Source organism: Protopterus annectens, chromosome 5.part0, assembly GCF_019279795.1.
Source record: "Protopterus annectens isolate FY-2018-M chromosome 5.part0, PAN1.0, whole genome shotgun sequence".
NCBI classification, from domain to species: Eukaryota; Metazoa; Chordata; order Ceratodontiformes; family Protopteridae; genus Protopterus; species Protopterus annectens.
Window position 1 is genome coordinate 1265428303 of NC_056735.1, and position 18280 is coordinate 1265446582.

The window sequence follows — 18280 nt, forward strand, 5'->3', positions numbered from 1 at the left end:
TGATTACCATATAGAACCCATCACTGCACCAATTTAACCAGAAGCTTAAAACGGCTTGAGCTTTACCAAAACATATCCTCATATAACCTTTAGTCCTCTCGCCCATAAAAGGAATTTTGCCAAACCCTGACTACTCTCCTCACCAAAACCTTATCTCCCTCCTGCAATAAACCTCAGACACTGAGATCATTAACTCAGCCTCCCTTATCCAAACCTGTAAAACTAATAACATGGCTGGAGACTCTTCTTCCAACTCAATAGGGAGAATCTGAACAAAAATTCCTCCTGATATTACCTCACTGCCCTCCTTCTAAGTCTAGTTTAAGACCAAACTAAATCCTCTATCTTTCGGGTCAACACATACCTGCTACTGACCTAACCCTACCTAGCTATCTCTTTGAATTTACATTGTTCCCAGACTCAGGGTCTCAAATATATCTACTGAATCATGTCACAGAATAATATTGTAATCACAAAACTTTATCTTGATTTGATTTTTATAAAACTAAAACTTTACCTGTATTAGTTTGTTATATAGTTGTTTTTTTCTGACTTGTTTGTATTGTCTTGTCTGAAGCTTTTCTCCCCGGGCCTCCGCTGAAAATGGACATGTATCCAGTCAGATCCTCCCGTTAACAAATGTGCAAAAATAAAAATAAATAAATAAATAAAATAAATAAATATGTGTGTTACAGGGTATGTATGTGCATCTAGCAACATATATACTCTTGTTACAGCAGTATGCCACCTGTACAATAACTGTGCACATAAGTTAGGCAGAGGTATGGGTACAACGCACCAAGGGTGGTTTACTGGTACCAATGTGTAACTATTTACATTCATTGGAGTTTAATGACATCTTCGCTATTGCACTAGCGTTGATATATACCCCTTGAATGGTAAGTTGTGCATTGTGTCACAAGAAAACAGTGTGCCGGCACTGTTGTATAGTGGTTTGATATATAGAGTGTGCTGCAAGTACCGTTAGTTGTAGGCCTGAGAACCACATTTATGTGATATTGAATTTGTGTATCCTTTGACAGACAAATAACAGATGTTATATATGGCAGTGAAGTGATATCTGTGGTTAAGGGCGTAAAGTGTGCCAGCAGGACTTGCTTCCATACATATTGTTCTATTTCTCAGGCTGATGGCCCATGAAACATAATCCTTGCTACACAGCAGTGGAGGAAGAGGAATTCCACAGCAGCCTGGTGCAGCACTACTACTGCTGTTTCCCAGAAGCAGTCAGCACCAGCATGAGCTGATCAAGTGCTGTGGCAAGATCTTGTTCCTCAGGTAAATGGACATAGACATGCATAACTGACAAATGTGAGCAGGTACAAAGCATCACTGCAGTGATTTAATTGTAGACATGTCCAAGGCATGCATCTGATATCCATAGACAACAGCCGTTGCCAGAGGTGGTGGGTAGCTATTCACCCCCTCACCAGAGTGGGAGGAGCTGCACCTACATGGTGGCTCCTGACAACAGCAACTGCCACAGACATAAAGTCGTCACGGAGGCTGGAGCCACCCAGCGCATGTTGACATGGAGCTGCGTGCAGGTATTATGTTCTACCTGTAGACTACAGTTACCTGTATTGTTGGGGATTATGTGAGATGTGAGATGGATACTGTGTGTTTAGCAGTTGTGCTGCGTCGAAAGTTGTGCAATACTGATATTTGGGAATATTATCTGCGCACCTGTGATTTACGTCAACTGTTGTTCTACTCGTAGTTTAGCAAACCCATTAGTAGCAATGCTTTTACAGCGGCTAGCCACTTGGATCTAAACTTTCTCTCATATTCCGGTAGGTCTTCTGGTGTGACAGCAGCGCAGACAATCCATGTTTGTTAGTGTGCGCGCGTATCCGTGGGCACATTGGTAATGAAATGTGCATGCTCATAGGTGGAAAGGTGGAAGCCATGTACACGGAACACACCCTACGGAATAATGGTTGTGCATGTTTGCTGCAAGACATTGCATTGCAACCTAGCAATGTCAGTGAAGCTGCCTCAATATTACATGCAGTAATACACAGTGAGCATCAGACACACCTGTGGTGTCACCGTACTGCACATTGATAGGCATAGCTGCTTGCAGCTGTACACAACATAAGACGCTATTACATGCGCTTAAGGCAATTTCAACATGCTACACATGGCTGCTACAACAGACCCTGCTGTAAGGTCACACTTTCAGCATCCTCACAAGTCATCCACACAGCACACATGATATACATCTGGGGTAGAGGCTCATCATGGGCTGTACAACATTTCAACACATAACACAGTCATGTTAGGGTAATGTTCCCTTGCTTAGGCACCTCCTCACACAGTCATTCCATGTGTACAAAGTGGTTGTAATGAACATAGCCACTGCACTGCAGTTCAGGTGTGCCCAGCATGCTTGGTGGTGGTCTGTCGCAATAATAGTAGCCTTGAAATGACTCACATGATGTAAGGATGATGATTTGGCTCATGGTACTACAAGGAATTATTCCAGTTACAGTGACCACAGTACTACATTATAGTCATTGCCGTTTTTGGGTGTTCCCAATGTTGTGTGTGTGCAAATATATGGACCTATACACAATATGCATAGCTGCAGTTGTTTGTGTGCTTACATATGCCAGTAGTATACACAATAAGCATAGCAGCCGCCATCTGTACACAGTGATATTATATGTCCTGGAATGCGTCGTGTATAGTCAAGCATGACACACATTGGGTATGTGTGGTGCTTAATGTTGCAGTCATGTAGCATGCCATGTCATAGCTGCCACCCCACATATCTGCAATATGTCCCACAATCACTATAACCACTGTACAATGGCTGTAGCGTTTGGTATTGGGATTCAGTAACATCTACATGCACAATTCATCCTGTGTGTGTACATAGAGTGCAAGTGCTACACCTGTGCCTAATTATTATCTGCTATGGTCACAGACACTGTAACAGGATATGGAAATCTATGTGTCACAGGCAGATGGACAAAATGCAGCAATGGTATGTATATACCTGTGAGTGATAGTGCAATGTGACATTATAGAGCTGATAATACTTTTGCACAGCAATGTTTGTGAGCATGTACACACAGTGTTCCAAGGATGTAGCCAATCACTGAACAACTATTCACATTGCGTACGCAAAGCCATGTGGTATACGGTATTAATTAGGGGCCATCTTACACTGCAGACTGCATGGTCTTGAGCAACACATATTCTTGCATTCCACACATGTGAGGTGACTGTTTGCCTTACTAGATACTGTCACTCACCTTCACCTCACTATGGAGCATGTGCTGGATTGCTGGTGTGTCTGCGTTAGTGAGGAAATGTATTTGTGCATGTGTTCATGTGCTCTGTGCTCATGTGTTCCATGGTTCTGCAGGCCAAAGGCATGAGTTCATGCGTGTGTTCAAGTAGTTCATGTGTGCATATGTGCATGTGTGTATGTGTTCATGTGTGCATGCAATTACGGGTACTTAGTATCCTCAGCATGTTGAAAATTGCTATCGATTCCTGGAATGGTAATACATGGGCTGAAGGCCCCAGGGTTCAAGAGCACCGGCTGCTCACTGCCCTGGCAGACATGCCTCACAGGTCTTACATAACTTCAAGTATGTTCCGGCTGTAATGCAGGCACAGGCACGTATGGACCGTGTACTCTAGACAGGGACCAAGGGCTTAAGGAAAGAGTACCCATTACACTGCTATCAATGACAGTGGTCCGCGGTATTCCTTGACCGTGCTCATCCGGAATTACACCAAGGTCATTGATAGCCATTGGGGGAGAGATTAGATGCAACCCAATGTGTTTCCAGTCATGAGCCAGGACCGCATGGGACGCTGGAGATGTCAATTCCTGACATATGTCAGCAATGATTTCAACAGCTGGCAGTCATTGAGACAGCCCACAGATCACAGCCATACTTTCAGTGAGGATAAAGTACCCAGCCCCAGAAATGCTGGGGCTGACCTGTCGATTGAATTCCGGCCCTAGTAGACTCATGTGTGCGCATTATGGCTCTGACCAGTCCCAGCAGGGACTCTGGGTCCACTTGCCATACATCTGCCTCTGATGATAGTACCCAGTCAGGGTTTTAGGTACCCCAAGCTACTGTCCGTGGTAGTACCCCTGCTAGGCACAGGTACCATGTTCAGGCCTGGAAGACAATGATCTGTACAGCCTGCAGTACAGTCTTTGGCTGTCCCACAACCTCCCATATATATGGTGGCAGCTACATCATGGAGCTGTGTACAAAAAGGCTGCAGACACACACACACATTAACCAAAACAACTAGGGGTTCACACATACAACGGGGCCTTACATACCAACATTGGCCCATGTTGTGTACCAGCCTGTTGTCCCCTGACACACACACACACACACACACACACACACACACACACACACACACACACACACACACACACACACACACACACACACACACACACACACACTTGGTTTTATTGGATGGGATAGCAGCGAGTGTTGAGCTCTGGCAAACCAACAACACATACCCTGTGCATATAATGATACCTGTGCCATCATGTTTACCGTCTGTAACATTGATAGGGTATAAAGGTACAGCATGGTGCTGATGCACAGGGTGACATTATAGCAGCAAGTATTAGGATGTTGCGTACAGGAAAGTGTAATAATATCCTTGTGAAGGTATATTATCTGAGCAGGCATGGATGCATCAAAGCTATGATTGTCAATGTAGCATTGTTTAAACCAGTGTTAAGTATGAGTCTGTATTGCTCGCCCATGTGCCACTTGGCTGTAGTGTATAGCGTTGCCAGTATGTATTAGTGTGAGTGGACAGTACGTGTGATGTGTGCAGTAATAGATTAGCAGGTGTACATCTGTGAACATGGTGGGTGCACACTCTCTGCATGTATTGCATAGTGGATACATGGGACGGTGACATACCCTGTATTACATATTGTTACACATCTCTCATAGAGTCTCTTTGATGGCCAGTATGCATCTCTACTTCACAGATGAATGTTCTAACATGTAAGTACATGTGTGCGCGTGGATATGGTTTGACACTATGCTGTGGGTGATACTGCCCAAGTGGAATATCTGTCAATGATTTGCATTCTGGAAGTATACACAATCTCAACAGCATGACTATAACCAATCATTTGATGATGTCCTGACAACTGACACACAGATGTAGGAACCTAGTAACAGTTGATCCTTCTGTACTATACTATAGCAGTAACCAGTGTATTGACCACCACCCATTCCTGGGACCACACCTGTTTGGCATATAGCCCTCTTAGGTACATGCAAACTACACCAGGGATATGTCCATCCACATCTGTAAATGCATGCATTGGCCTATAATGCATTCTCTGGATGGGACACATATCCTACACAAGGGTATCATACAGACAAATACCTGTTGCTGTGACACATTCTGTATAGCTCAAGCTAACTGTACCACAGTCATCCACATTTACTATAGAAACTATCCCATAGTACCACATAGGTGGTAGCCCCAACATGGCATGTCGAAATACCAATGCGTACATACAGCCAAGTGTTAATGTAATCTGTCCCTTGGTATCCACATATCCAGATGTATTGTAGAGTCCCTTGTACGCTATACGTTTTTGCTAGGGGCCTGTATGCATGGGCGGCACTGCTGTACACCTATAATGACTGTCCATAAGCCAGACGCTAAGTGTATGAACATGTCTGACATACCCTGGTAGTAATAAATGTACCTAATTCACACTGGCTTCATAGTAACTGCTCGTGTGTGGTATTAGAGCATTACCTTGGCCACAGATCACTACAGAGTGGCTTACGGCCTTGTCACATACATACATATGTGGCCTACAATCTGAGAAGCAGCAGCAGCATAATCTGTCAAAGGAAACAAATGTATTCATGTAGTATGCAGGCCACACCTATGTACTAATTGAGGTCACATGTACATATATTTATTTGCCACACAGATACCTGATGTGTGCAATGCACATACTGTTTAATCCTGATATGTCATACCATAGTAAAAAGCAAATCCCACACTGCATTGACCAACAGTGTCACACACACAACAATTACAGGATTCAAAACCCCTACCTGGCTTATGATACTACTAGATAAGCATTAACATGATCACGATATGCTTTACTGGTGTTCTATTTTCTCCCTGTTGCTGTTTGTAGAATACTGACATCTCAGACTTTCCAAAGAGGAAATGTATTTCTTTTGATGTGTTTTTCCAGTCTTCAACTAGGAATTTTCTCAAAGGAATTCACACACATTCTCCTACACATTAGTCAGCGCTTGTAGTAGGATTAAAACCTATCTAACTATGTTAAAGGGATACTAGAGAGATACACATTAACATGACGGCTCGATGCTTTATTGGGGGTTTTGTTTTCTCCTGCTATATTTGTAGGATGCTGACATCAGACTTTCCAAAGAGGAATGTACCCTTTGATGTGTTTTCCCCAGTCTCCAAAAAGGCACTCTTCTCAAAAGTATCTATTCACATCCCCACCCAGTCAGCTTGCAGGATTCAAATCCCTACTTAACTATGTTATAGTACTTGAAGGATATGCAATAACACTACGTATATATGCTTTATTGGGTGGTTGGTATTCTCCTGTTATATTTGTAGGATGCTGACATCATCAGACTCCCAAAGAGGAATGTACCTCTTTTAATGTGTTTTCCCAGTCTTCAAAAAGGGCACTTTTCTCAAAGGTATTCACACACATACAGCCTTTGCAGGATTTAAACCCCTATTTAGCTATGTTATGATACTAGAGAGATAAGAATAAACACGACGTGTGATATGCTTTACTGGGTGATTTGTTTTCTCCTGCTATATTTGTAGGATGCTGACATCATGAGACATTCCAAAGAGGAATGTACCTCTTTTGATGTGTTTTCCCAGTCTCCAAAAAGGGCACTACTCTCAAAGGTATTCATACACATACACACACCCCCACACACACACACTGTCAGCATTTGCAGGATTTAAATCCCTACCTAACTTTGTTATGATACTAGAGAGATGCACATTTACACAACGTGCTATATGCTTTACTGGGTGTTTTGTTTTCTCATGCTATATTTGTAGGATGCTGACATCATCAGAGTTTCCAAAGAGGAATGTACCTCTTTTGATGTATTTTCCCAGTGTCCAAAAAGGGCACTTCTCTCAAAGGTATTCACACACATACACCCCCCCGACATCATCAGACTTTCCAAAGAGGAATGTACCTCTTTTGATGTGTTTTCCCAGTCGCCAAAAAGGGCACTCTTCTCAAAAGTATTCATACACATCCCCACCCACTCTGCCAGTGTTTGCAGGATTCAAACTCCTACTTAACTATGTTATAATACTAGAAGGATATGCATTAACACTACATGCTATATGCTTTACTGGGTGGTTGGCATTCTCCTGTTTGTATTTGTAGGATGCTGACATCATCAGACTTCCCAAAGAGGAATGTACCTCTTTTAATGTGTTTTCCCATTCTCAAAAAAGGGCACTTTTCTCAAAGGTATTCACACACATACAACCTTTGTAGGATTTAAAACCCTATTTAGCTATGTTATGATACTAGAGAGATATGAATAAACACGAAGTGCGATATGCTTTACTGGGTGATTTGTTTTCTCCTGCTATATTTGTAGGATGCTGACATCATCAGACTTTCCAAAGAGGAATGTACCTCTTTTGATGTGTTTTCCCAGTCTCCAAAAAAGGCACTCTTCTCAAAAGTATTCATACACATCCCCACCCAGTCAGCATTTGCAGAATTCAAATCCCTACTTAACTATGTTATAGTACTAGAAGGATATGCATTAACACTACGTGCAATATGCTTTACTGGGTGGTTGGTATTCTCCTGCTATATTTGTAGGATGCTGACATCATCAGACTTCCCAAAGAGGAATGTACCTCTTTTAATGTGTTTTCCCAGTCTTCAAAAAGGGCACTTTTCTCGAAGGTATTCACACACATACAGCCTTTGCAGGATTTAAACCCCTATTTAGCTATGTTATGATACTAGAGAGATACGAATAAACACAACGTGCGATATGCTTTAGTGGGTGATGTGTTTTCTCCTGCTATAATTGTAGGATGCTGACATCATCAGACATTCCAAAGAGGAATGTACCTCTTTTGATGTGTTTTCCCAGTCTCCAAAAAAGGGCACTTCTCTCAAAGGTATTCATACACATACACACCCCCCCACACACACTGTCAGCATTTGCATGATTCAAATCCCTACCTAACTTTGTTATGATACTAGAGAGATGCACATTTACACAATGTGCTATATGCTTTACTGGGTGTTTTGTTTTCTCGTGCTATATTTGTAGGATGCTGACATCATCAGAGTTTCCAAAGAGGAATGTACCTCTTTTGATGTGTTTTCCCAGTCTCCAAAAAGGGCACTTCTCTCAAAGGTATTCACACCCATACATCCCCCCACACACACACACAAACACACACTGTCAGCATTTAACCCCCTACCTAACTATGTTACGATACTAAAGAGATACACATTAACACGACACGCTATACGGTTTACTGGGCATTGTGTTTTCTCCTGTTATATTTGTAGGATGCTGACATTATCAGACTTTCCAAAGAGGAATGTACATCTTTTGATGTGCTTTCCCAGTCTCCAAAAAGGGCACTTTTCTCAAAGGTATTTACACCCATACACCCCCCCCACACACACACACACACGCAAACTGTCAGCAGTTGCAGGATTTAAACCTCTACCTAACTATGTTATGATACTAGACAGATACACACAATACAACACACACTATATGGTTTACTGGGCATTGTGTTTTCTCCTGCTATATTTGTAGGATGCTGACATCATCAGACTTTCCAAAGAGGAATGTACCTCTTTTGATGCATTTTCCCAGTCTCCAAAAAGGGCATTTCTCTCAAAGGTATTTACACACATACACACCCTCTTTCCAAAGAGGAATGTACCTCTTTTGATGTGTTTTCCCAGTCTCCAAAAAGGGCACTTTTCTCAAAGGTATTCACACCCATACACCCCCCACACACACAAACTGTCAGCATTTGCAGGATTTAAACTCCTACCTAGCTATGTTACGATACTAGAGAGATACGATAACACAACGCGACTATATGTTTTACTGAGTGTTTTGTTTTCTCCTGCTATATTTGTAGGATGCTAACATCGTCAGACTTTCCAAAGAGGAATGTACCACTTTTGATGTGTTTTCCCAGTCTCCAAAAAGCGCACTTCTCTCAAAGGTATTCACACACATACACACGTCCCCGCTGACATCATCAGACTTTCCAATGAGGAATGTACCTCTTTTGATGTGTTTTCCCAGTCTCCAAAAAGGGCACTTCTCTCAAAGGTATTCACACATGCACACACACTATTAGCATTTGCAGGATTCAAACCCCTACCTAACGATGTTATAATACTAGAGAGATGCGCATTAAAATAATGCGCTATATGCTTTACTGGGTGTTTTGTTTTCTTCTGCTATATTTGTAGGATGCTGACATCATCAGACTTTCCAAAGAGGAATGTATCTCTTTTGATGTGTTTTCCCAGTCTCCAAAGGCACTTCTCAAAGGTATTCACACACATACACACACACCCCGTCACATCATCATCAGACTTTCCAATGAGGAATGTGCCTCTTTTGATGTGTTTTCCCAGTCTCCAAAAAGGGCACTTCTCTCAAATGTATTCACACACATACAACCCCCCCGCTGACATCATCAGACTTTCCAAAGAGGAATGTACCTCTTTTGCTGTGTTTTCCCAGTCTCCAAAAAGGGCACTTCTCTCAAAGGTATTTACACACACTGTCAGCGTTTGCAGGATTCAAACCCCTACCTCACTATGTTATGATACTAGAAAGATACGCATTAACACGATGCACTGTATGTTTTACTGGGGCCTCCCGCTGACATCATCAGACTTTCCAAAGAGGAATGTACCTCTTTTGCTTTGTTTTCCCAGTCTCCAAAAATGACACTTCTCTCAAAGGTATTTACCCACACTGTCAGCATTTGCAGGATTCAAACCCCTACCTCACTATGCTATGATACTAGAAAAATACGCATTAACATGATGGACTGCATGTTTTACTGGGGGGGTGGGGGTTTGTGTTCTCCTGCTATATTTGTAGGATGCTGACATCATCAGACTTTCCAAAGAGGAATGTACCTCCTTTGATGTGTTTTCCCAGTCTCCAAAAAGGGCACTTCTCTCAAAGGTATATACACACATACACATCCCCTTTCCAAAGAGGAATGTACCTCTTTTGATGTGTTTTCCCAGTCTCCAAAAAGGGCTCTTCTCTCAAAGGTATTCACACACATATACACCCCCCTCGCTGACATCATCAGACTTTCCAAAGAGGAATGTACCTCTTTTGATGTGTTTTCCCAGTCTCCATAAAGGGCACTTCTCTCAAAGGTATTCACACCCATACATCCCCCCACACACACACAAACACACACTGTCAGCATTTAAACCCCTACCTAACTATGTTACGATACTAAAGAGATACACATTAACACGACGCGCTATATGGTTTACTGGGCATTGTGTTTTCTCCTGTTATATTTGAAGGATGCTGACATCATCAGACTTTCCAAAGAGGAATGTACCTCTTTTGATGTGCTTTCCCAGTCTCCAAAAAGGGCACTTTTCTCAAAGGTATTTACACCCATACACACACCCCCCCCCCACACACACACACACGCAAACTGTCAGCAGTTGCAGGATTTAAACCTCTACCTAACTATGTTATGATACTAGACAGATACACATTAACACGACACACTATATGGTTTACTGGGCATTGTGTTTTCTCCTGCTATATTTGTAGGATGCTGACATCATCAGACTTTCCAAAGAGGAATGTACCTCTTTTGATGTGTTTTCCCAGTCTCCAAAAAGGGCATTTCTCTCAAAGGTATTTACACACATACACACCCCCTCTCCAAAGAGGAATGTACCTCTTTTGATGTGTTTTCCCAGTCTCCAAAAAGGGCACTTTTCTCAAAGGTATTCACACCCATACACCCCCCCACACACACAAACTGTCAGCATTTGCAGGATTTAAACTCCTACCTAGCTATGTTACAATACTAGAGAGATACGCATTAACACGACGCACTATATGTTTTACTGAGTGTTTTGTTTTCTCCTGCTATATTTGTAGGATGCTGACATCGTCAGACTTTCCAAAGAGGAATGTACCACTTTTGATGTGTTTTCCCAGTCTCCAAAAAGCGCACTTCTCTCAAAGGTATTCACACACATACAAACGTCCCCGCTGACATCATCAGACTTTCCAAAGAGGAATGTACCTCTTTTGATGTGTTTTCCCAGTCTCCAAAAAGGGCACTTCTCTCAAAGGTATTCACACACGCACACACACTATTAGCATTTGCAGGATTCAAACCCCTACCTAACGATGTTATAATACTAGAGAGATGCGCATTAACATAATGCGCTATATGCTTTACTGGGTGTTTTGTTTTCACCTGCTATATTTGTAGGATGCTGACATCATCAGACTTTCCAAAAAGGAATGTACCTCTTTTGATGTGTTTTCCCAGTCTCCAAAAAGGGCACTTTTCTCAAAGGTATTTACACACATACACACAGACACACCCCCCCCCCCCGCTGACATCATCAGACTTTCCAATGAGGAATGTGTCTCTTTTGATGTGTTTTCCCAGTCTCCAAAAAGGGCACGTCTCTCAAAGGTATTCACACACATACACCTCCCCGCTGACATCATCAGACTTTCCAAAGAGGAATGTACCTCTTTTGCTGTGTTTTCCCAGTCTCCAAAAAGGGCACTTCTCTCAAAGGTATTTACACACACTGTCAGCGTTTACAGGATTCAAACCCCTACCTCATTATGTTATGATACTAGAAAGATATGCATTAACACGATGCACTGTATGTTTTACTGGGGCCCCCCGCTGACATCATCAGACTTTCCAAAGAGGAATGTACCTCTTTTGCTTTGTTTTCCCAGTCTCCAAAAATGACACTTCTCTCAAAGGTATTTACCCACTCTGTCAGCATTTGCAGGATTCAAACCCCTACCTCACTATGTTACGATACTAGAAAAATACGCATTAACACGATGGACTGCATGTTTTACTGGGGGGTGGGGGTTTGTGTTCTCCTGCTATATTTGTAGGATGCTGACATCATCAGACTTTCCAAAGAGGAATGTACCTCTTTTGATGTGTTTTCCCAGTCTCCAAAAAGGGCACCTCTCTCAAAGGTATATACACACATACACATCCCCTTTCCAAAGAGGAATGTACCTCTTTTGATGTATTTTCCCAGTCTCCAAAATGGGCACTTTTCTCAATGGTATTCACACCCATACACCCCCACACACACAAACTGTCAGCATTTGCAGGATTTAAACTCCTACCAAACTATGTTATGATACTAGAAAAATACGCATTAACATGACACACTATATGTTTTACTGGGTGTTTTGTTTTCTCCTGCTATATTTGTAGAATGCTGACATCATCAGACTTTCCAAAGAGGAATGTGCCTCTTTTGATGTATTTTCCGAGTCTCCAAAAAGGGCAATTCTCTCAAAGGTATTCACACACATAACCCTTCTCACACACCCACTATCAACGTTTGCAGTATTCAAACCACTACCTAACTATGTTATAATACTAGAAAGATACCCATTAACATGATATACTATATGCTTTACTGGGTGTTTTGCTTTCTCCTGCTATATTTGTAGGATGCTGACATCATCAGACTTTCCAAAGAGAAATGTACCTCTTTTGATGTGTTTTCCCAGTCTCCAAAAAGGGCACTTTTCTCAAAGGTATTCACACACATACACACCTCCCCCCCGCTGACATCATCAGACTGTCCAAAGAGGAATTTACCTCTTTTGCTGTTTTTTCCCAGTCTCCAAAAAGGACACTTCTCTCAAAGGTATTTACACACACTGTCAGCATTTGCAGGATTCAAACACCTACCTCACTATGTTATGATACTAGAAAGATACGTATTAACATGACACACTGTATGTTTTACTGGGGCCCCCGGCTGACATCATCAGACTTTCCAAAGAGGAATGTACATCTTTTGCTGTGTTTTCCCAGTCTCCAAAAATGGCACTTCTCTCAAAGGTATTTACACACACTGTCAGCAGGATTCACACCCCTATCTTACTATGTCATGATACTAGGAAGATACTCATTAACACGACGCACTGTATGTTTTACTGGAGTGGGGGGTTTGTTTTCTCCTGCTATATTTGTAGGATGCTGACATCATCAGACCTTCCAAAGAGGACTGTACCTCTTTTGATATGTTTTCCCAGTTTCCAAAAAGAGCACTCCTCTCAAAGGTATTCACTCACATACAGACCCCCTTTCCAAAGAGGAATGTACCTCTTTTGATGTGTTTTCCCAGTCTCCAAAGGGCACTTTTCTCAAAGGTATTCATACCCATACACCCCTACACACAAACTGTCAGCATTTGCTGGATTTAAACTCCTACCTAATTATGTTATAATACTAGACAGATAATGCATTAGCACGCACTATATGTTTTACCGAAAGTGTTTTGTTTTCTTCTGCTATATTTGTAGGATGCTGACATCATCAGACTTTCCAAAGAGGAAAGTGCCTCTTTGATGTGTTTTCCCAGTCTCCAAAAAGGGCACTTCTCTCAAAGGTATATACACACATACACACCCCCTTTCCAAAGAGGAATGTACCTCTTTTGATGTGTTTTCCCAGTCTCCAAAAAGGGCACTTTTCTCAAAGGTATTCACACCCATACACAAACTGTCAGCATTTGCAGGATTTAAACTCCTACCTATGTTATGATGCTAGAGAGATACGCATTAACATAATGCACTACATATTTTATTGGGTGTTTTGTTTTCTCCTGCTATATTTGTAGGATGCTGACATCATCAGACTTTCCAAAGAGGAATGTACTTCATTTGATGTGTTTTCCCAGTCTCCAAAAAGGACACTTTTCTCAAAGGTATTCACACACATACACCTCCCCGCTGACATCATTAGACTTTCCAAAGGGGAATGTACCTCTTTTGCTGTGTTTTCCCAGTCTCCAAAAAGGGCACTTCTCTCAAAGGTATTTACACACACTGTCAGCATTTACAGGATTCAAACCCCTACCTCACTATGTTATGATACTATAAAGATATGCATTAACACGATGCACTGTATGTTTTACTGGGGCCCCCCGCTGACATCATCAGACTTTCCAAAGAGGAATGTACCTCTTTTGCTTTGTTTTCCCAGTCTCCAAAAATGACACTTCTCTCAAAGGTATTTACCCACACTGTCAGCATTTGCAGGATTCAAACCCCTACCTCACTATGTTATGATACTAGAAAAATATGCATTAACACGATGGACTGCATGTTTTACTGGGGGGTGGGGGTTTGTGTTCTCCTGCTATATTTGTAGGATGCTGACATCATCAGACTTTCCAACGAGGAATGTACCTCTTTTGATGTGTTTTCCCAGTCTCCAAAAAGGGCACCTCTCTCAAAGGTATATACACACATACACATCCCTTACCAAAGAGGAATGTACCTCTTTTGATGTATTTTCCCAGTCTCCAAAATGGGCACTTTTCTCAATGGTATTCACACCCATACACCCCCACACACACAAACTGTCAGCATTTGCAGGATTTAAACTCCTACCAAACTATGTTATGATACTAGAAAAATACGCATTAACATGACACACTATATGTTTTACTGGGTGTTTTGTTTTCTCCTGCTATATTTGTAGAATGCTGACATCATCAGACTTTCCAAAGAGGAATGTGCCTCTTTTGATGTGTTTTCCCAGTCTCCAAAAAGGGCAATTCTCTCAAAGGTATTCACACACATAACCCTTCTCACACACCCACTATCAACGCTTTGCAGTATTCAAACCCTACCTAACTATGTTATAATACTAGAAAGATACCCATTAACATGATATACTATATGCTTTACTGGGTGTTTTGCTTTCTCCTGCTATATTTGTAGGATGCTGACATCATCAGACTTTCCAAAGAGAAATGTACCTCTTTGATGTGTTTTCCCAGTCTCCAAAAGGGCACTTTTCTCAAAGGTATTCACACACACATACACACACCCCACCGCTGACATCATCAGACTTTCCAAAAGGAATGTACCTCTTTGATGTGTTTTCCCAGTATCCAAAAAGGGCACTTCTCTCAAAGGTATTCACACGCATACACACCTCCCCCCCCGCTGACATCATCAGACTGTCCAAAGAGGAATTTACCTCTTTTGCTGTTTTTTCCCAGTCTCCAAAAGGGACACTTCTCTCAAAGGTATTTACACACACTGTCAGCATTTGCAGGATTCAAACACCTACCTCACTATGTTATGATACTAGAAAGATGCGTATTAACATGACACACTGTATGTTTTACTGGGGCCCCCGGCTGACATCATCAGACTTTCCAAAGAGGAATGTACATCTTTTGCTGTGTTTTCCCAGTCTCCAAAAATGGCACTTCTCTCAAAGGTATTTACACACACTGTCAGCAGGATTCACACCCCTATCTTACTATGTCATGATACTAGGAAGATACTCATTAACACGACGCACTGTATGTTTTACTGGAGTGGGGGGGTTGTTTTCTCCTGCTATATTTGTAGGATGCTGACATCATCAGACCTTCCAAAGAGGACTGTACCTCTTTTGATATGTTTTCCCAGTTTCCAAAAAGAGCACTCCTCTCAAAGGTATTCACTCACATACAGACCCCCTTTCCAAAGAGGAATGTACCTCTTTTGATGTGTTTTCCCAGTCTCCAAAAAGGGCACTTTTCTCAAAGGTATTCATACCCATACACCCCCTACACACAAACTGTCAGCATTTGCTGGATTTAAACTCCTACCTAATTATGTTATGATACTAGACAGATAACATTAGCATGACGACTCTATGTTTTACTGGGTGTTTTGTTTTCTTCTGCTATATTTGTAGGATGCTGACATCATCAGACTTTCCAAAGAGGAATGTGCCTCTTTTGATGTGTTTTCCCAGTCTCCAAAAAGGGCACTTCTCTCTCAAAGGTATATACACACATACACCCCCTTTCCAAAGAGGAATGTACCTCTTTTGATGTGTTTTCCCAGTCTCCAAAAAGGGCACTTTTCTCAAAGGTATTCACACCCATACACAAACTGTCAGCATTTGCAGGATTTAAACTCCTACCTATGTTATGATGCTAGAGAGATACGCATTAACATAATGCACTACATATTTTATTGGGTGTTTTGTTTTCTCCTGCTATATTTGTAGGATGCTGACATCATCAGACTTTCCAAAGAGGAATGTACTTCATTTGATGTGTTTTCCCAGTCTCCAAAAAGGACACGTTTCTCAAAAGTATTCACACACATACACACTATCAGTGCTTGGAGAATTCAAACCCCTACCTCACTATGTTATGATACTAGAAAGATATGCATTAACACGATGCACTGTATGTTTTACTGGGGCCCCCCGCTGACATCATCAGACTTTCCAAAGAGGAATGTACCTCTTTTGCTTTGTTTTCCCAGTCTCCAAAAATGACACTTCTCTCAAAGGTATTTACCCACACTGTCAGCATTTGCAGGATTCAAACCCCTACCTCACTATCTTATGATACTAGAAAAATACGCATTAACACGATGGACTGCATGTTTTACTGGGGGGTGGGGGTTTGTGTTCTCCTGCTATATTTGTAGGATGCTGACATCATCAGACTTTCCAACGAGGAATGTACCTCTTTTGATGTGTTTTCCCAGTCTCCAAAAAGGGCACCTCTCTCAAAGGTATATACACACATACACATCCCCTTTCCAAAGAGGAATGTACCTCTTTTGATGTATTTTCCCAGTCTCCAAAATGGGCACTTTTCTCAATGGTATTCACACCCATACACCCCCACACACACAAACTGTCAGCATTTGCAGGATTTAAACTCCTACCAAACTATGTTATGATACTAGAAAAATACGCATTAACATGACACACTATATGTTTTACTGGGTGTTTTGTTTTCTCCTGCTATATTTGTAGAATGCTGACATCATCAGACTTTCCAAAGAGGAATGTGCCTCTTTTGATGTGTTTTCCCAGTCTCCAAAAAGGGCAATTCTCTCAAAGGTATTCACACACATAACCCTCCTCACACACCCACTATCAACGTTTGCAGTATTCAAACCCCTACCTAACTATGTTATAATACTAGAAAGATACCCATTAACATGATATACTATATGCTTTACTGGGTGTTTTGCTTTCTCCTGCTATATTTGTAGGATGCTGACATCATCAGACTTTCCAAAGAGAAATGTACCTCTTTTGATGTGTTTTCCCAGTCTCCAAAAAGGGCACTTTTCTCAAAGGTATTCACACACATACACACCTCCCCCCCGCTGACATCATCAGACTGTCCAAAGAGGAATTTACCTCTTTTGCTGTTTTTTCCCAGTCTCCAAAAAGGACACTTCTCTCAAAGGTATTTACACACACTGTCAGCATTTGCAGGATTCAAACACCTACCTCACTATGTTATGATACTAGAAAGATACGTATTAACATGACACACTGTATGTTTTACTGGGGCCCCCGGCTGACATCATCAGACTTTCCAAAGAGGAATGTACATCTTTTGCTGTGTTTTCCCAGTCTCCAAAAATGGCACTTCTCTCAAAGGTATTTACACACACTGTCAGCAGGATTCACACCCCTATCTTACTATGTCATGATACTAGGAAGATACTCATTAACACGACGCACTGTATGTTTTACTGGAGTGGGGGGTTTGTTTTCTCCTGCTATATTTGTAGGATGCTGACATCATCAGACCTTCCAAAGAGGACTGTACCTCTTTTGATATGTTTTCCCAGTTTCCAAAAAGAGCACTCCTCTCAAAGGTATTCACTCACATACAGACCCCCTTTCCAAAGAGGAATGTACCTCTTTTGATGTGTTTTCCCAGTCTCAAAAAAGGGCACTTTTCTCAAAGGTATTCATACCCATACACCCCCTACACACAAACTGTCAGCATTTGCTGGATTTAAACTCCTACCTAATTATGTTATGATACTAGACAGATACGCATTAGCACGACGCACTATATGTTTTACCGAGTGTTTTGTTTTCTTCTGCTATATTTGTAGGATGCTGACATCATCAGACTTTC